This window comes from Equus caballus, unplaced genomic scaffold (genome assembly GCF_041296265.1).
Source record: "Equus caballus isolate H_3958 breed thoroughbred unplaced genomic scaffold, TB-T2T haplotype2-0001090, whole genome shotgun sequence".
Lineage (NCBI taxonomy): Eukaryota > Metazoa > Chordata > Mammalia > Perissodactyla > Equidae > Equus > Equus caballus.
The window spans coordinates 1-19,360 of record NW_027222079.1 but is presented as its reverse complement, the minus strand read 5'-3'; positions in this window follow the sequence as shown (position 1 = coordinate 19,360).

The following is a 19,360-nucleotide window of genomic DNA, read 5'->3' as shown; positions in this document are numbered from 1 at the left end:
ACAAAATGCTCACAGTTGCACTGTTTGTAAAAGGCAAAAACTGGAAGCAGTGTCCATCTGAGGAGAATGGATAAATTGTATTCCTATAGGAGTGCAACTGAATGGATTTTAGCCACCTGCACCACTGAGGATTATTGTCAGGAATATCATATTGAGGAAAAAAAGCTACTTCCAGAAGAATGCACATAGTATTTTTCCTTTTTTAAAGTTTTGAAACATGTAAAGCAAAAGTCCATACTGTTAGGAATACAGATATGGCAAAGTAATAAAGCAGATTAATTACAAACACATTCAAATTAGTGGGTAGCTCTATTAGAAGAGAGAAGGTGATAGGGATCCCGAAACGGAACTGAAAGATAGGAATTTAATTTTTTTTTTTTTTTTTTGGTGGGGAAGACTCGTCTTGAGCTAAATCTGTTGCCTGTCTCCCTCTGTTTTGTGTGTGGGATGCCTCCACAGCATGGCTGATGAGTGGAGTAGGTTTGTATCTGGGATGCGAAGCTGTGAACCCAGGCTCCTGAAGCTGAGTGTGCAGAATTTTAACTGCTTGGTCATGGGGCTGGCCCCCTGAATTTAATTTTCTTAAACTGTGATCTGTACTCAGGGTTTTCTTATGTTATGCTTAGTGCCTCGCACATATTCAAATTATTTTTTGTACCTGCCAAATTTTTAAAAAACATACACTTATGTCTTTTCTTTTTGCGAAGTCTGTCTACAGAGGGACTATTCAGTTTGTATGAAAAAGATATGGTGGGGGTGATGGTGGAGAAGATATGTTCTTGCAGCATTATGGTCTGAAAGTACTTTCAGCAGTAGGGATATCAAACAGAAGGTTGTTTTTGATGATAATGATGGTTAATACTTGCTGAGCACTTGCCAGGTGCCAAACACTGGTCTAAGGACATTACGTACTGAGTTTATCCTCAGTTAACTGAGGATTGAGCCTCACAGTGAGCATATGGGGGTTGGTACCACGACTCCTCCTGTTTCCTAGGGGAGGAAAGGTGTGTGTGGATACAGAGGTGAAAACGGTAGAGGCTGGCTGACTCCTAACACTCTGTCAGACCTGGTCAGAGGGAGAGGACAGCCAGACAAGACTGTTATGCCTGAGAGCGTTGGAGTTTCGAGACAAAAAGGAAAAGTCAAAATAGGAATGGGAGTGTGGAAGACTGTGGAGAGGGAAGGCTGTATATACCCGCATTTTTGAAGTTGCTTTCTTTATGTTAGTAGGTTTGTTTCTAAACCAGCGTATATGAGTGTCATTCTAGCAGATGCTGAGTCCCTAAAGCAGAAAAGTAATTGGATTTTGTTTTTAGTTTTAAGGATTGCATCTTCCAGTTCATTAGAAATTGGTAAGATCACACCATAGGATTTGGGAAATCTTACTTCTTTGCTTAGGCAGTTTGGTTGCTAAAAAGGGCACTTTTGGGGACTCTCCCTTTGCCTATTGTTTTCTAGCCTTTGATAATTGTTTTTGTATCATAATTATCTCATATTATGAGGACTATTTCTTAGATACACATTGGTTATATTGTAAACTTTATTTTAAGCCACCGTAGTATGACAGTCACTCCTTAAAATTAACAAATACAGAAAAAATTAAAAGATGTTCCAGAAGCCATAAGTCAAATTATATGAAACCAAATAGCACTACTGTTTTTGTTTGGTATTCAATTCAGAGTGCTCAAATTGTCTAAACCACATGAACTGTCAAGCATTTGTAATTGTGTAATGTCATGCTTTCCAGCAGAGTCAGCCCCTTACTAAGCTGACAGCCAGGAGAGTCCTTCCATAGCAGGGATGTCTGCATTTGAGACACATGTAGTGCTTGTTGGAGATCCGAACATAGGCTTCTTAAAACAAATTTTAAGTACTTCAGCTCTTCTAGTTTCAGATGCATTTTGCTGAAGCTGGATAATCTCAGTCTTAATTGCCAGTGCTTTTCAATGTGTTTCATGTTCCTATTTCTCTTTTATTTTCTCTTATATGCTTTTTTCCTCCCTTTAAACAAAAACACGAAAAGTTTTAAATAAAAACAAGTAAGGTAATAGGAAGCCTAATAGGAAAAAGATATTTATTGTTTGATGCATTTGGAATAATAGCAGTGTAATCATCAAATGTAGCCAAAGCCCAGCATGCTTGTCAGTTACTAAGGATAATGGAAACTTTGTGTTTTAAACCTAGAGCAAGCAACAAACCACTTCTTTCAAAGTGTGTAATTCACTTGTGATTTCTGCTGATCGTGGATTCCGGACCAGAATTTGATGCGTATTATTGGATCAATTATTCTAGAATGAGAAATCACAGTTATAGAAGTTCATATAACTATAAAACCATTAGAATTTAAACTAAGGTGGTAATCTGCTTTTACAAATAGCTTAGACAATTTAGATCATTCGAGGAGAGGTAGTAGGAATTATAGTCTTTCAAAAAATGAGACCAAATGGTTTTCATTAAGAATCTTCAGGGTCTGTAATCTGGTTTTCCATATGGGTGGTGTTTAACACCCTAGGATTTCAGGGTGGGAGGTGGAGGCAGTGTTTGCTAAAAGTGACATTCCTCAGAGTCATTTTGCATGAGAGATTGTTTTGGAATCCCTGTGTGACATCCCTATTGAGTGCGTTTGTTTACTCTCCTTCCTCATTCACCTTTCTTCTCCTTTTTTCCCCTCTTCTCCACACTTCAGCTCTCTGTCTAGTAAATATATGTTAGGTTTATATTATTTTTTTTTGAAGTTAGAAGGGACTTTACTCCAGGGGGTCCCAAATCTGGCTCATCAGAATCACTCAGGGAGCTCTCTGAAACTACAGATCCTTGTCCTTACCCCAGACTCTCTTAATCAGGATCTCTCCATGGGTGGGACCAAGGGATTCATGTTTGGCTGATTAGCTAAACTGATAAATGATTGGTATTGTCTGTGGCTCCCTTGTGTTACAGACGTGGAGGTAGTAAGTCCAGGCATGCTCTTCCAGGGACAGTTGCATTTCTCAGAAAAGGTTGTCGAAGGTCTTGCAAAGCCTTCATTAATGGTAGAGTGACAAGCGATATGATAATTTTTGGGCATTGGTATGTGGCAGAGATGGCTAGCTGTCCATCTAAATCGGTTCTGTCCTTCCATAAGATACAGTTCTACAGCTCCAGGTTTCACTTTTCAGATTCCCTTGCGGCGAAGCAGGTATGAGTGGAAGTGGTAGATGCCCCTGTCCGGGAGGGGGAAATTTCCCCCTTATTCCTCTTGAGTTCTTGTGGCTGGCCTCATAGTAAAATGAACACAAGACAGATTAAAGAGAAAACTCGAATGTAATGCGTACACGTGGGAGATCCTAAAATTAACGCTCAGAAGTGACCAAAGCAGGCAGCTTTTATACTTTTTACACACAGAAACACTAAATTTGTGAGGATTTGACAGGACAAAGATACTTAGGTTTGGGTGCTTCATTAGTAAGCAATCTAAGCAGAGTTTGGACTTGTGGTGGTAAATTAGTAAAAAAGTAACAAGGTGTGTTTATACAGGCCTCTCCGCCCTGAATTCCACCCCCTCCCAGCCCCACCCTTTTTGCTTGAGGAAGATTGTTCCTGAGCTATCATCTGTGCCAACCTTCCTCTGTTTTATGTGGGATGACGCTGCAGTGTGGCTTGATGAGCGGTGCTAGGTCCGCCCCGGGATCCGGACCTGCAAACCCTGGGCCGCCGAAGCAGAGCACGCCAACTTAACCCTTATGCCGTTGGGTCAGCCTCGTGAGGAAGCTGTTTTTCACATGGGAGATTCGTTTGCTGCTTTCAGGGGGAAATGGAAAGGGTCAAAGTGCAATTTTTGCATCAGCTGCTTCTCAAATAACTAAGTCAAAATAATCAGCGTGCCATTGTAGCATATTTTGGGGGCAGTCTGCCCTGGGTCCCAACACTGCTTTTGAGTCAAGATTGCAAGACTACTGTTAGTTATGTCTGACCAGATACTGAAAGTCAAAGGTCAGCAGATGGAAGCAGAGCTGGTTGGGACATGGAGAATTGTCTCAGAGCACGTCTCGATGATACTTCATCAAGAGTCTGCTGCTTCCAGGCTTGCTTTCTTCAGTCAGCTGAATGCAGGGAACGAGGAAGCTCCAGGGCAGAGCTGCAAGATGGAAGGAGCCAGGATCCCTGAGTCGGCCTGCAACAGACCGCCTGCTGACCAGGAACACCTGCCGTGGAAGTTTACCAGAGCGAGAGAGAGACTTCTGTTGTGCTTTGGCCAGTTGTAAGTGCACGTTTTATACCAGTATGGTATTAGGGCATTATCTTCTTGTTAGATGGATTCTAGCCACTGTATCCAAATCTCAAAGGAAAGGCAGGTTCTGAGTATGTAGAAAATTAGTATTCTGCAGTTTTCCTTCTCCACGTGTATAATTCTGTTATCTGTTCCTCAGAATGTAGACGTGTGATGTGACAGAGTTGGGACGTTTTATTAGGCTGCAGTACTTTCTTAGAGGTGTAATCTGAAGGAGGCTACTACTCAGGTGAAAACTGGTGAATGAGGATTTGTGATGCCAACTGTGAAGGTTGCCAGCAGTGGAGGAGAGACTGATCTTCAGAGCACTCTCGTTTAATAATGATCTTAGGGCTAAGAATTATTAGTTTTTATTGATTTCCTAGAATTTACATAATTGAAAAATTAGCAAATGTATAAGGTATGTATGATGTGGCATTTTCCAAACTTAAGTCATTTCCCTACTCCTTCATTGTTTTTGCTGTGTTTTATACCACAGCATTTTATCTCACTCTTGTTTTTTGTTTGTTGTTCTGTTTGTTTGGTAACGTCTGTTGCCAAGCTTCCTTTTTTTGCTTGAGGAAGATTCTCCCTGAGCTAACATCTGTGCCAGTCTTCCTCTATTTTGCATGTGGGATGCTGCCACAGCATGGCCGATGAGTGGTGTAGGTCTGCACCTGGGACCCGAACCCACCAACCTGGGCCACTGAAGTGGAGTGTGCCGAACTTAACCACTACACCACAGGGCCGGCCCCTTTCTCACTTTTTTCTTTTTAAACTTAGCATTGTCATAAGAAGTAATACATGTGGAGTCATAGGTTGGTGTGTTATTTTTTCCTAATATCTATTTGAATAATACATACTTATTTAAAAATCCCAACATGTGGTAGATAACTTTATTTTAAACGCCACTAGTGATATTTCTATCATACCTGGGAAATGCTGTTCACATAATGAATATTATTTTTTAGGATCTTCAGTGCTTAATCCATAAAATTCTAATAGAAATAGATGCAGTCACAGGAACTAGCGGACGTACTGTGTCTAACAGGGCTTTGGTTACAGCTTTTTCCTATCACAGATTAGTATTCTGTTTGATTAATATCTACATTTGTTTGTGACTGAGGGACAACGAAAACAGTGTATTTAAATAATTTTTGAACAGTGTTAAGCAGGATGTGCTTCTAAAGTTAGTGAGGAATGGGCCTAAGGAAGTGCTAATGAACGTGAAATTAAGATACAAAAATCTTGGAAAATACTGATACTTGTGGTAGAGAAAGAATTTGATAATCCCGTGATCCGAGGGTGAAGAAGATAATGAGGCTTGACCGGCCCCGGGGAAGCGTTGTTAGATTAGTGACTTAAATTTCAGGTATTGAGGAAAGAATTCCAGTAGGGAAGTTTTTCACATTTTCCTCTTCTTCTCCTTTTATTTGCCCATATCTTTTTGTTCACTTGAGAGTATGTAAGATGTTGTCCTGGGGACATTTCCTATCAGTGTCAGCAGGAAAGAGTACTTTGTTGGAGGGGTGCCCTGGCGATCCTTGGTAGCTGAGGAAGTACCCACGTGCTGCTTCTCTCCCCTCTCAAATGGTTTTAAAGTTCTAGAATTTGCCTAAACCATTGGATTTATATATAATTTAAATGTTAACTTCTTCCGTCATTTTGGTAAGTTTGTCCCTTGGTGTATAAATTAATACTTTAAATTTGTTCTAAAACATCTGTGTTTAAAGTTGAAAAGCAAGTTGCTTATTTCAGGTGTTCCAGAACTTTGTAGATGAGTCTTATACACTATAGACAGTGAGCACATTGAAACTTAGTCTTTTTGGTTTTCCTTTTGAAGAGTCTAACTTCATATATAGTCCTGTTTTCGCTCCTGACTTCCTTTACCCATTTTTTATGATTTGAATCATTAACACCCTATACCAGCAGGCAGGATAGTAAAAGCAGGCAAGGTAAATAAAGGAAAAGTGATAGAACTTCAGATGAGTTAATTTTGTAATTTGTGTTAGATCAGTTAAAACAGGAGTATGTTAAAATAGTCAAAGAACAATCGTTTAAACTTTGGAGATTTTTTGCCCTTTTCTCACTTAGAACAATTAATTGACAGTGAGATGTGAGAGACACTGACAGAGCTTTAGTGAAAAGCAGCAAAATGGAATTCAGAAGGAGAATTTAGAGGGAAAACTTGAAAATGGAAATGCAGTTTTGCTAGGTGAAAACTAAGGAAAAGGGGATCAGGAAAGTTACAGAAAAATGATAGCATTCTCGAATGAATGGCATAACGTTTATAGAGAGAACCTGCTGAGATGGTGAAAGAGTCTAGAGATGTGTGTGATTGCAAACCTCCCCCCTTTTTGAGCGAATAGACCGTTCAAACTAAATTAAGAAAAGGATATAAAGTCTGTTGTTTGTTTTAATATTTCATGACTGATGTTATAGATGAAATTATATTTTACAATAAATAGGAAGAAGAATTTATGTAGCCTGTTCTATTTGATGTGAAACAGCAAATCCCGTCTCTCTGTAGCTGTGAAGAAAATTCGTTATAATGTCTTTAGTTGTAAGAGATGGTTTCATTGTGATTAGTTACATTGATGATAAAACAACCTTTTCAAATGGCATACGACACGAATGATCGTGTGTGTCTGCTTTTAATGGCATTGAAATTTTTCATTTTCTGTTTTACTCATAGAATTTTCCTTTTTTTATGCTGTTTTCCTGTTCCAATAAGAATTTTCTTCCTTTTGAGAAAAATCAAAACAATTAGATGGAAATATTAACAAAGCATTAATTTTAAAAATACATTTTGAAAGGAGATATATTGGATTTTAACTTTTTGTGTAAAATCTTTCCTACTACACAAGATAGCTTTGTCAGAGGTGGTTAAGATCGCCATAAAATTGACTTTATTACTGGATCAATTTAATGTATTTGGAAAATAGTACTTGAAGTGTAGGAACATTTTAATAAAAGAAACAGCCAAGTAAGAAAACTGGGCTAATGTTACAGTTTATTTTTGTCCCATGACTTGTCACGTTATGTTGCTGTTACTACATCCTCACGAGTAGTGTTGGGAAGGGGAGACTCTTTGATAATGAAAGGGGTGAGGTCTGTTTATTCTGTTACAGTCACCATGGCTTGATCCCTATTAGTATGGCTTTTTAATGATTGTTTTAGCTCTAACTTAAGCACTAAGCAAATATTCTAATTTTTAACTTGCAGGCAGAATCAAATTAGGTATTTGAAACAGAACATGGGTATCCCCTGGAATAGGAACAGTATTCTCTTCTGACTTGAGTGCGAATTTTTTTCTCTCTGTCGATAGTTTTATTTACTCTGACCATTTGGGCTTAAGAGCACATAGTTCTAGCTTGTCTTGGGTTTGTCCTTGGACTCTGGCTGGGGAAGGTTATTTTTAGAAGTAGGCTAGACATGGCATGTGAGATGCTTTGGAGGTGGAACTTAATCAGATGTGAGTCCTGTGACCAGAGGCCCCTACATCTCCGAAGTTTGAATGCCTCCTGCTAGGTGAGGGTGAGGAAGTTTTGTATTCTGTGTGGCCAAAAGGATTGTGACTCATTCAGCCCCAGTGGCATGTGGCTGTATAGGTGTTTACTGCATGGGCTGCCCCATCAGGTTTGGGGAAGAGTAGAAATAGAGGTTGCTAACATTTCTGAGCTTAGCTGGACAGGAACTCATGGCTACTGTTATCTTTGAGGCAAGTTGTTTGCTATAAATGATTCTAGGGGCCAATAAGAATGAATGCCTTCATCCAAAATGAGGTTTTTCAGGAAACATGAAGACATTTCTTTTATTCCATACAAATCTAAATTTGAAACTCTCTACCTCATGTCTTTGTTAGTTAGCTCTTTAATAATTCTTGATTTTAGTATCCCAGTTTTTCATTGTAAGCCGTGTCAAGTCTGGTTTTGGTAGTGGGAGAGGCATAAATGTAAATGTCAGTTTATTAAGTTTTGAAATCTTTCAGAAGTTTGATGGGAATTCTTCTCTTCAACCAGTATACTTCGTGGACCTCCTCCCGTGTACCTTAATACTATTGTGATAGTATAGAACATTCTTGTTAAAGGTTGGAGGGTATAGGAAAGGAAATCTATGTAAAATATATACAAACGAGGGGTGAACTTGAGCCCTATCTACTCTTGCCAAGGTGCAAAGGAGAGAGAGGGCATTATATTAGTTATCTACCGATGTGTAACAAATTATGTCAGAACTTAGTGGCTTAAAGCAAATAAGCATTTATTATCCCCCAGTTTCTGTGGGTCAGGGTGTGGAGTAGGCTCATTACCCAGTTGGTCGTGGCTGCAGTCAGGATTTTGTAGGGGCTGCAATCATCTGAAGGCTTGCCTGGGGCTGGAGGAGCTGCTCTCCAGGCAGCTCACTCCCATGGCTGTTGGCAGGAGGCCCCAGTTCCTCTTTGGCTCTTGGTAGGAGGCTTCGGTTCCTTGCCCCCTGGGCCTCCATGTGCACAGGCTGCAGAAGTGTTCTTGCGACAGGTCCCCCACTTCCCTGGGCGGAGTGATCAAGAGAGGGGGCAAGCAGGATACCGGCACCTCTGTGACTGTGTCTCCAGAGCCGAAAACCCTCACTGCCACTGTTTTCTGTCCCTTGCAAGCACTTGGTCACCAAGGCCAGCCCACACCAAGGGGAGGGAATTAGGCTCCACCTTTTGAAGGGAGTGTCAGAGAATTTGTGGACTCATTCTGAATCGCCACAGGCATTTTCCTAGTGGGGGAAGGTAGAGTTAACAGACTTACCCTTAGGAATGCAATGCAGCCTGTCCCTGGCACGTTGAGGAGGTGGGTTTGGCTGGACCCGAGTGTTCAGGAGCTGATCCCATTGTGAATAAACAACTATGTTACACATCCATTTGTGGTAAAATTGCTTCTGATGTTACCAATAAATGGTTTTTAGGGTGTTAAATTTTACTCTTTTGTCATGGAAGAAGTTATTCAACTTGTGACTGTTAGCATTTTCATAGAAGAGTGATTTTTTTCTTTGTAGGATCAGATACTTTATTTTGTGGTCTCTGTTACAAAGTGATGTTTCTGATGGGAGAGTGTGGTGAGAGGAGGATTACATAAAGCACAGCTCCCTTTGGTTCCCCTTAGGTTATGCACATGGTGTTTTGTAACGACAACGAATACTACAGTTTTCTCCTGAACAGACTATATATGGACTTGGTGGTACTTTATTAAATCAGGTAATCGTATAAGACATATACTTTCGATAAAAGGTCCAATTGAAAATGGTAGATTAAGAAAGAGATCTGAGCAGTCCGCTAATTTCCGTTTATTCCTGTCTTGCTCAGCTCGCAATAGGCTTGTAGGAAGTCTTACGTGTCCTACCTTGCCCTTCCAGGAGGAGACTGTGCTGTAGGATCTCCACAACTTCTGGAGTTCGTCCTTTTTTGACCTCCTCAAAGGGAAAGGGCAAAAGAGCATTGGGAGCTTTTATAAATGCACGTGTGTGCACGCCAGCCATGCTGCACACTATCCCCAGTTGTGACTTTACCATGGGCCTGGTGCCAACACGTGCTAACTGCACACTGCTTGCACCACTAATTTGGGTAAGTCTAGGAGGGGTGAAGGGTGAGATGGCGTGGGACGGAGGCAGGGAGAAGGTGGTTTCCTGTGTGGGTGGCCTTGTACCAGTGAGAGAGGATGTCTGTGAGTGTGAGTGTGTGTGTGTGTGTGTGAGTGAGAGAGGGTGTGAGAAAGAGACAGAAAGCAAGCTCAAGCTGCCTTAATGTCTACTGGTTAGAAAAGAGAGAAGAGATGAAAAGAGAAGTGAAGACTGGAACAAAATAAGTGAAAACTGGAACAAAAAGGAGGGAAATGAGGGGAGAGACTTCATGTGTGCTGCCCATAGTCAAGATAGCATGTGAAGTGGTTGAGAACTGTTAACGTTTCCTGGAATAATTTCTTTAAAATGCTGAAAGAAACTTCCTGTGAGAAGCGGCCACCAGGTGTCATCAGAGGGCTGCTATTGATTTGTTTTGTTCTTGTTCTTAAAGAGTATTGGAGTGTTTCGATTTCTTTCTTGCAAGTGTGTTTTTTTTTTCTTCTTTTTAAACCACAGCAGAGACTGTTTCAGTCAGAGCGGGGACTTTCTTTTGGGAGTTTCTTGCTGGGCTAATAATTTTTTATGGGTAACACTGAAGATCAAGTTACAGGTAACTTTTTAGTCAAGGAACAGCTAGTTGAGAATTTGGATAAGAGTTGATAGTCTAAGTGGAATTGCATATTTGAAAATCTTTGTGGAGTTGGATGTTGTTGAATTTGCATAGGCAGCATGTGCTTTAAGATTTGGGAATAACATATCTCATTATTGTAGTCTGAACACCTGCTATCTCTTGTGAGTCTTGAAACCTGACTATGGGAAGAAATTCGAGGCTCATTTTCTTTCTCCAGTGGAACAAGTCCCAGTTCTTTCAGAGAGGACAGAGATGATGCCTTTCTTAAGGGCCAACAGTGAATCCCCTGCTTGTTCTGTTGTTTGCTTTGTTCTTGAGGGAATTAACGATGCTTTCTGGTACACAGTAGGCTTGCAATAAGTGTTTGTTGAATGAGTAAACGAAATCTGTCTCCAGAAAAATGAGCCCTTAAACTGTCCGTCCCAATTGGGTGATTTTTGAATTCTTCTTTAAGAAAGACCCCATCCCCTGTCTCCGTTGGTTACAAGGTACTTGTTCGAATAAGCTTTCTGATGAAGATTTTTCCTTTTAATTTATATTTGCATAAATTTCCTCATTTCTGTTTCATCTTCTGTAGATCACTATAAGATACTTTTCTAGATCACTTTAAGATACTTATTAAATCACCTTGCACTCCCGCTTACTGACATCATTCTAGTTCTGGGCTTTATCAGTTAAACTATTAGAATGTACTTTTTCTGTCTCGAGGCTTTCTCGACCTATACTATGTCCTGTGTACTGAAAAATTAACCTTCCTTAAGCGGTGCTGTGTTTTGGTGACTCCCCACTGACGCTACTGGATAAATCCCAGCTTTGAAGTCAGAGCCTTCTGTGGTCTGGTCCGGGCTGGTCATTTGCCTTTGTTTTAAGTTGCTGTGCAGTAGACAGCCAGTGCTGTCGCTGTCTGGACTGCTCACGGCCTTGCACACTCACTGTGTGTGTTTTTGGCTTTGCCTAATCCCTTCCTTCTACTTGAGATGTTTAACTCTTCCTATCTGCTTTCTCAACAAAAGACAAAAACGGTTTTAGTTTCTTCAAGGTTTAGCTGAAATAACATTTCTACTATTTTAGCCAGCTATTCTACTTGGGAGTAGGATCTCTTGCTCATTATACTGCTATAGATCTTGGTGTGTATCACACACGTGATCCTATTTGGCCTTGTGTGAGTTCCTTTGCGTATATGTCACATGGCTTCTAATAGAATATGAGGGCAAAGAATGGGTTCATATCAGTGTCCTTCCTTTCATATGCTAGGCACTCAATATATATTTGTTGAATGTTTGTTCTTTCTTGCTATAATGAGATGATGAATTGACGACCTCAGATGTGTATGGATGAGATTTGTGCACCATACAGCTTTGCGAAATGTGAAATTGCCCTATAGATGAAGTGCAATCTGTTCTTTTGTGTATTTTACTAAAGAATGTCAACTGAATTCCTGGGGAAGGGGAAATGCTGATATGTCCTCCCCTGTCTTCAGGACACAGATGGCCCAGACGTGTTTGTGGCTCAGTGAAGGTGAGGGAGCTGCTGAGCTGCCAGTCCACAAAGATTGATGAAATCTGAGAACTTCAGAGGAAAGAGCTGGCGTGGCACCAAGGCCATTAGCATATGGAATCCTTATCAAGTGTATCTCGGCTTACTTGCACATTGAATTTTCAGTTAGACTTCTTTTAGTTTACTTAATTACCTGCTTATAACAATTCAAATAAATCCTGAGAAGTTATGTTTTGTGTAGCTAGGGAGCTGACTTCATGTAGATTAACACTGGAGTCCAAAATCGGAGAGAAGGGAAGAGTCTCACGTATAAACTTCACATTGTGTCTTTGTACTCAGTTCACTTTGGGTTCTGTCTAATGGAATGCAGTGCCTTAAAACGTTACATGGTTGTGTTTTCAACTAGTTTTATCTTCTGTAGTATATTTATTTTCTAGAAGGATATATTTTAAATGTTTTGGCACCGATAAAATGTAGAGAAATGTAAATATAATGGCAATTAGACAATTTCATTTTTAAGATTAGTAATTTCTCTTTCAGTGAAGAGAAGGTGAGTCAGGTATGGTAATTTTTCTATTTAAAATGGGGTACTAGCATTATAGCATATGCATATATATTTTTCTTTAAAATCAATGAGTATTCAGTATTGGTACTAAATTTAAACCTGGTTGTTCTTTAACATTTTCTAAAATTGATCTTCCCTTAATGGGCTTTCCGTAGATAGGACATAAGTTGAGCCTCATGTTCAGTGATTTCTCTCCTATTTCGGAGCCCAGTAAATCTTCACTATGGCCATCACTCCGTCACTTAATCCACTTCATGTACTTACACTCTCAGCGATATCCTAGATTCAGTGTTCAAAGCCTAAAGTTCAGCCAAGTTCCCTCATTAGAATTCCCACCTTTGGTTAGTCTCGTCATAGAATTTTGAGAGAAAAGACCCGAAGCTCACTCTTCTACATGAACCTCATAAGAGTTAGCATTTCCTAGCTTAGAATGGAACCAGGGACACGGTATGAATGTCAGAGCCTTAGGACTTCTCCCCTCCTCACGCCTGAATTGTTGTAAGTCATTCTAGTTCTTCCACGTGGGATGCTGCCACAGAATGGCTTGATGAGCAGCGTGCAGGTCTGCGCCCAGGATCGGAACCGGTGAACCCTGAGTCACCGGAGCGGAGCACGTGAACTTAACCAATCGGCCATGGGGCTGGCCAGCTAATTTTGTATGTAAACTTAATTCTCGGTCAAGATGTCCTGGATGCTCTTGGTATTTTTAATCTCACATTGTTCATTTTCACTCTTAACTTCAGTCTACAGAATATGTCAAAATGGGGGCCCACAGAGAAGCTTTCTACACTGAAGTTTTTTTTCTTGGACTGATTCTTCAGGCCTAGAAGCTCTCTTTATTGGGCAAGTGACAGGGTAGCAAGTTCCTCCCCGGCTCTCAGTATCAAGAAGGGTTTGATTATAAAAGAGAGCTTCTCTAAACCTGTTCAGGAAAATAAATAGTAAAATATAAGTCTATCATTTTCATAGGACTACCTCATTGCCGGAAAGAGTCCTACAATCTTTTCCGTGTTGTCATGTACCTCTACTTAAAGGGCATAAAAGAATATCAGGAATCACTTTGAAGAATTAATCTAGCCCAACACACCCTTATAAAGAAGATTTAATAGTTTATTTAATAGTTTATTTGACCACCTACTCAAATTTGTTTATCTTCAGTTTTCCTCTAATTCTGCAATTTTGTTACAGTTTTACCTAAGTTTCAAACAGATAATCACAATTTAAATTAAAAACAAACACTTCACAATATAGGAAAAGCCTGACTGAAAGATAAATTGTACATCTCAAGTTAGCACAACAAAATGTGTTTGATAAACTGCCAAATAAATCTTTGAGTTGCCTCCCCGACCCTTGAACTGATTTTTTCTCTTAAGGGCATAATTAAGCTTTCATTCAGAATGCCGTATACCTCACATTGCGATTATTGCTCTTATCAAAATCAACCAGTTGTTCTCCTCAACTTGCCCTGAAATTTTAACTCCTCCGGAAAGCTCTCAGTTGCACACTCTCTACAAACATTCCACCCATCTCTGGTATCCAATGCCCACAGCAACTCAAGGAGGCGTTTGCAATTTTAATACGTTCCAGAAACAGGAGTTGAAAAATGACGAATTCACGATGATGAGAGGAAATTCTGGAGGTTTTTAAAAAAGAAAAGATTCTATCATATTACTGGACTGTAAGAAATATCACTAGCAATCTTTTTTCATACAATCCTAGAGTTCATTAACATTAAACCTTTGATCATGTAAGTAGAGTTGCATGACCCCATTTCATTACTGTTATTAAAAATAATGGTACCTACCCTGTATCTCCCAATCCATGAAGGAAAATCACCTACAAGAGAAAAAATTAATAAACAATGCCCAAATAAACCCACACAGAATTGATACACACTAGCGTTGGTCAATTCTGGATGCCAGAATTTCAGAACACTACCTTCAGCAAATCAAACTCCATAGAGCTCTCTTCAGTGGGAAAAATACTTAATTTCTCTCACTGTAGTTCCGAAGATAATTAATGTGCGGCCTTAGCACTTAAAGAGGTCCCAGTTAGACATTCTTAAGTGCAAATAACATTCTAGGAAAAATAGTTTGTTTCAAGTCAAACCATGCAAGTCTCATGTAAACTGTAGACTTTTTCCATCACAAAAAGGAGCTTCCGGGGTTAAAAAGACATTTGAGCTCCTCGTACACGGTTTTCTAAAAAACAGCACCCTGTGATGTCATAAGTTGCCAATCTTCAAACTTCTTTAATTCAGGACACGAGTGCAAGGTAAGAAAATAAAGTCATTTTCTTGAGGACTTCAGACTTCCCTCACCCACAAACAAGAGAGAAACGAGCAACGGAGCCACCTCGAGTTAGGGTGCCTGGCCGCTAACGCCGGTCCTTACAAGCTGGGGACTCGCTCCGCAATGCAGAGGGCTCGGGGCTGACGGGGGCGGGCGCGCTGATCCTCCGGCCCGGCCGCAGCCCCGGCGCCCTCCGACACCGACCACCCCACCCCACCCCACCCAGCCCACCCCGGACCCGGCGGAGGGAACCCACCCACCGGCCGCCAGGCGGTCAGCGACGCCAACCCTGCGCGAAGGGCAGTGGTGAGCAGCGGGCCGAGGGTCCCCTCCGAGCCCCGGCTGCCGCCACTCACCGCAGCAGTGGCCTTCCGGGCGGCGGGGATGATGGCGGGAAGCGGGGCAGACATGTTATTACCGCACATACACCGGCTCGACCGACAACGCGCGTCGCAGGCGGAAGGGAGAGAGGGCTCCCGGCCCGCCCCACCGGGCGCGCGCTCAGGTGTCGGCGGCCCGGCGGCGCTCTTTCCTGCCGGGCGTCCGGGACACCCTGGGGGAGACGCTCTCAGCCCCAGCGGGACTGCGTGGTCCCTGGAGCCTGGGCTTGCCTTCCGCTCCTGGGGCGCTGTAGTGAAAAGAATGAGCCCCAAAGCCAGTCATCCGCAACCCCACATACTCCTTCGTTTCCTGAAGCTGGGGTGGACTCGTTTGCGCTGGGAGAGGTCGCTCGAGCTTTCGCTGTATTTCCGTTTGGGGCTACACCAGTGTGCAGTTTTGGAGTCGACTCCCCTCCTCCTTTAAACTTCAGCTGAAAGAGAAAACATTCAGTTGTCACCGAGAATGCACAACTTATTGATCGATGGATAGTGACATAGTACTGATTTAAGCATGAGACTAGACGGTCCCTTTTCTGCACAGGTGGGTCAATGCATATTAAATACATGGTATGATCTGGGAAAGCGCAAGAGATAGAAACCCCGTAGAACCAAAATGGCCAGACCTTCTGAAGTTTATCGTTCAATGGAGAAAGTTAAATGATATACACAGTCCTTAGGGAGTACAGTGTAAGATAGGGAAAGAAGCTGGTGAACAAAAGGCTTTAAAACACACACACACACACACACACACACACTCACTCACACTCACTCCACTTTAATTCATAGGATAACCAGAATGCAGTCGTACTGTTTTTTATCTTTCTTGTCTTGGATTTGAGTGCTGAGAATTTGGGGGGCTCTCCGAAATGTTAAATTGATGCTGATTTATTGAAAATGATAATGTGACATTTCACTTATGAGTCTACAATTATGTCAGGCTTTTAAGTACTTGGTTGTGATTTAAGTATTTGGTTGTGATGTTAATAGAGACTAAAACTATCTTTAGCTGTTATGTCAACCTAAATGAAGCTGTCTGGGGGGCAAGCTCAAAAATGAGTTTATTTGGGAATAGCCGAGGAATTGCAATTCTGGACGTGCAAACTATGGTGAACCATAGGCAAGTTGGAAGAGACAAGGGGAAAGTTAGTTTTTATTAGGTGTTAGGAGGAAATTAAGGAGGGTTATTTAGAATAAAAGTTCATTGGAGAAGAACAAGAGTGTAAGGTTGTGACAATGCGTTGTCGCTGCGGCAGGGACGGATCTTCCTTCCTTTTCTTAAAAGCAGGAGATGAAATTCCTAGGTGAAGATGTCCTCCGTTGCACCAGCAGAAAAGTTACATTCTTATCATCACGGATAAGAAGTTGGGACTGAGAGAATTTTATACAAATAGGCCTGGTTAAAATAATTCTTATCGTCCATCTTCCTGCCAGTTAGGCAGGCAGCAGTGAGTGGTATGTACGTGAGAGGTCCCCCTTCAGGGTTTCATGACTCCATTTTAAAAGAGGTTTTCCTTTATTTTCACACTTACTATGAACAAAACATGTTCCAAGACACTACTAGTCTGAGTTTTTCTGTGATGTAATATGTAGAGTTCCAGGTGCCACCAGCGGTTCTATCAACTGACTTCCGTTAGTTGGGAGTAGGACAGCTCAATTTTATCTAGAGACATGCACAGCATAACAGCGTTTGGGTCAAGGACGGAGGGCATATAGGAGGGTGGTCCCGTAAGATTAGTACCATATAGCCTAGGTGTGTAGTAGTCTATACCATCTAGGTTTGTGTGAGTACACTCTATGATGAATTGTGTAAGTACGCTCAATGATGAAACTGCCTAACACATTTCTCAGAATGTATCCCCATCATTGAGCAATGCGTGGCTATATTTCTGTCATCCTCCCCTCTTAGCCAGTCCAAATGCTGCTATTCCTGCAAGATTCACCGAAGTCTTACATCCTCTAAGGAACCTTAGTGTTCTAATTAATCTCTTTGTCCCCCAGATAAGAGAAAGAAAGAAATATAGTAATAGAAAAAAGACAAAATTAGCATTATTTTCAGAGGATGATGATGCTAAGGTGTTTAAAGCAAAAGCCAACTGAGTAAATTTGAAGATCGAATTGGCTCTATTCAACAATTCATGAATTGAGCAGCATCCCAGCTAGCAAATAGAAGGGAGGTCCAAGGAGCTATGCAAAGTGGAAGGCTGTTAGGGGCAGAAGGGACGGAATAAAGGAAGTTTCTAGCAAAGAGCAGATTCGGGCAAGATCACCTTCCTTTGGGAAGAGTAGTGTGGGGATCTATGAGGCAGATTACTCACTCATGCCGACCAGGTAATTCAGATTGACTAGTTAAAGGTCACATTCCTGTGAGAGACTGAAAGTGCAGTTAAGTCTTGATTTATTGATGTGGGACTTAGCACAAGTGACACCATTTTGTTCCTGTTTTTTCTTTTTTAACAGTTCTCCCCCTTTGCGTGAGACTCTTAGCATAACTTGAAAGATGTGATCAAAATTTAAGGCATTAGTGCCACTCTCAGCTACCGCTCTGTTGGTCTCGCAGCTTTTACTGTTTCTCCGTGTTATAGTCACAGGTCATGAGGTTTTCTGCCGAATCCTGTGGTATTCACAGGTCACGACTTCACATTCATTTGCTTGATGGTTAGCAGCTGCAAACACGCATTTAAAGCTTTTGAGAGAATACGGTGCATCAGGGAGATTACTATGACTGTTACTGGTAGGATAATTCCCATGTCTGGAGTGCACTTCAGAGCCATGGTCCCCAAGACCCAAACCAATCAAAATCCAATAAGTGAAAGAAATACTCTGTTGAAGGAGTCACCTTTTTAAGCCAAGTGGCGCACTCAGTGATTTTATGTAACTAAATTTCAGCTTCCCCAGAAGTGTTAATCCAGGTGCAGCGGGTGGTGGCCACAGCACAGACACATCCTTGCTCAGCTAACAAATGATCAAGGGCTGTCATATTATCAAGAACTACTTTGAGCTGAGAGTCTAGAGATTTTCATTGGGCAGCTATTGCTTTAGCAGCGAATTCTGCAATACTTTCAAGAGTTAAGGAGGGATTTCTGATCACAGCCTCATTTGTACTCACTCCTAACAAAGGAAGTAGGGACCTGCCGAAAGAAGCACATCCTGAATCATGAAGGCCTCCTGGCAGGTCTTTCGAATTGGATGATTAGGGGAGTTGACCAATGAAGTGTCTTAGCCTATTTGAGAACAGTTGAGTGGCACAGTTAGATAACCTAAGGGGCATTGCCCAGTTATGTGTTAGCCATCTAAGCATTTATAGGTCCAAGGAGAATGATCACCACCACCGATGAAATTAAATCCTGTTGGGGCGTAAACCATTACTGCTCAGGTGGCATTGTTCATGGGTTCCAGCATCATGAACAGATTGGAGTTTTTGATGATGAATCCAGCTGTCTGAAGGTTGCTCTCCCTTAGTAATGGCTTGGGAGATATGATGGTGGCATTATCTTGCCAGGCCAATGCCAGAGTAAAGGAAAGAAAGAGAGGAAGACAGTGTTTCATGTTTAGTTAAAATGGGAAATCTTGATCTGGTGTCTTGGGTGGAAGCAGTCTACGTCAATGTCAGCTGCTTCTCCTGCTCATCAGTTTGATTCAGAGGTCTTCAGTGTTGTAAAGGACCAGAGGTCAGGAGGAGCTTTCTTCCACTGTGAGATGTGTAGCCAAGGTTTAAGTCCTGGAGGTTTGGCTGCCATCTGGGTCGGGAGGAAGACCTAGTATATTCCTTTCCAAGGAGATTCAAGGACAGTCTTTGGTCTCAGTGATTCCAAATCAGAAGGATGGGAGGAAATAGGAAACATTCGGTTGGAGAGTGGTAGCCAGATATTTGAGAAAATTAGAAGAATTTAGGATCCAGTTCAGTTTACAGGTATATAACAAAACCTCAAAGACAATTAACAGGGTTAGAATCTAAATATCTACAAAGGTGCAAACATAATTTTTCTCTCTACAATTACCCCATTTTTTACCAAAGATAATCACAGTAAAACTAATTTGTTTGTATTAAACTTGGCCTGATTATTTACATGAGTGTAGCAAGAATGGTGATTGACCACATAAGCTCTTTTAAGACTGCTTTGCTGGAACTTTTATAAGGAATCTCAGATTTGACTCTTTCAAAGC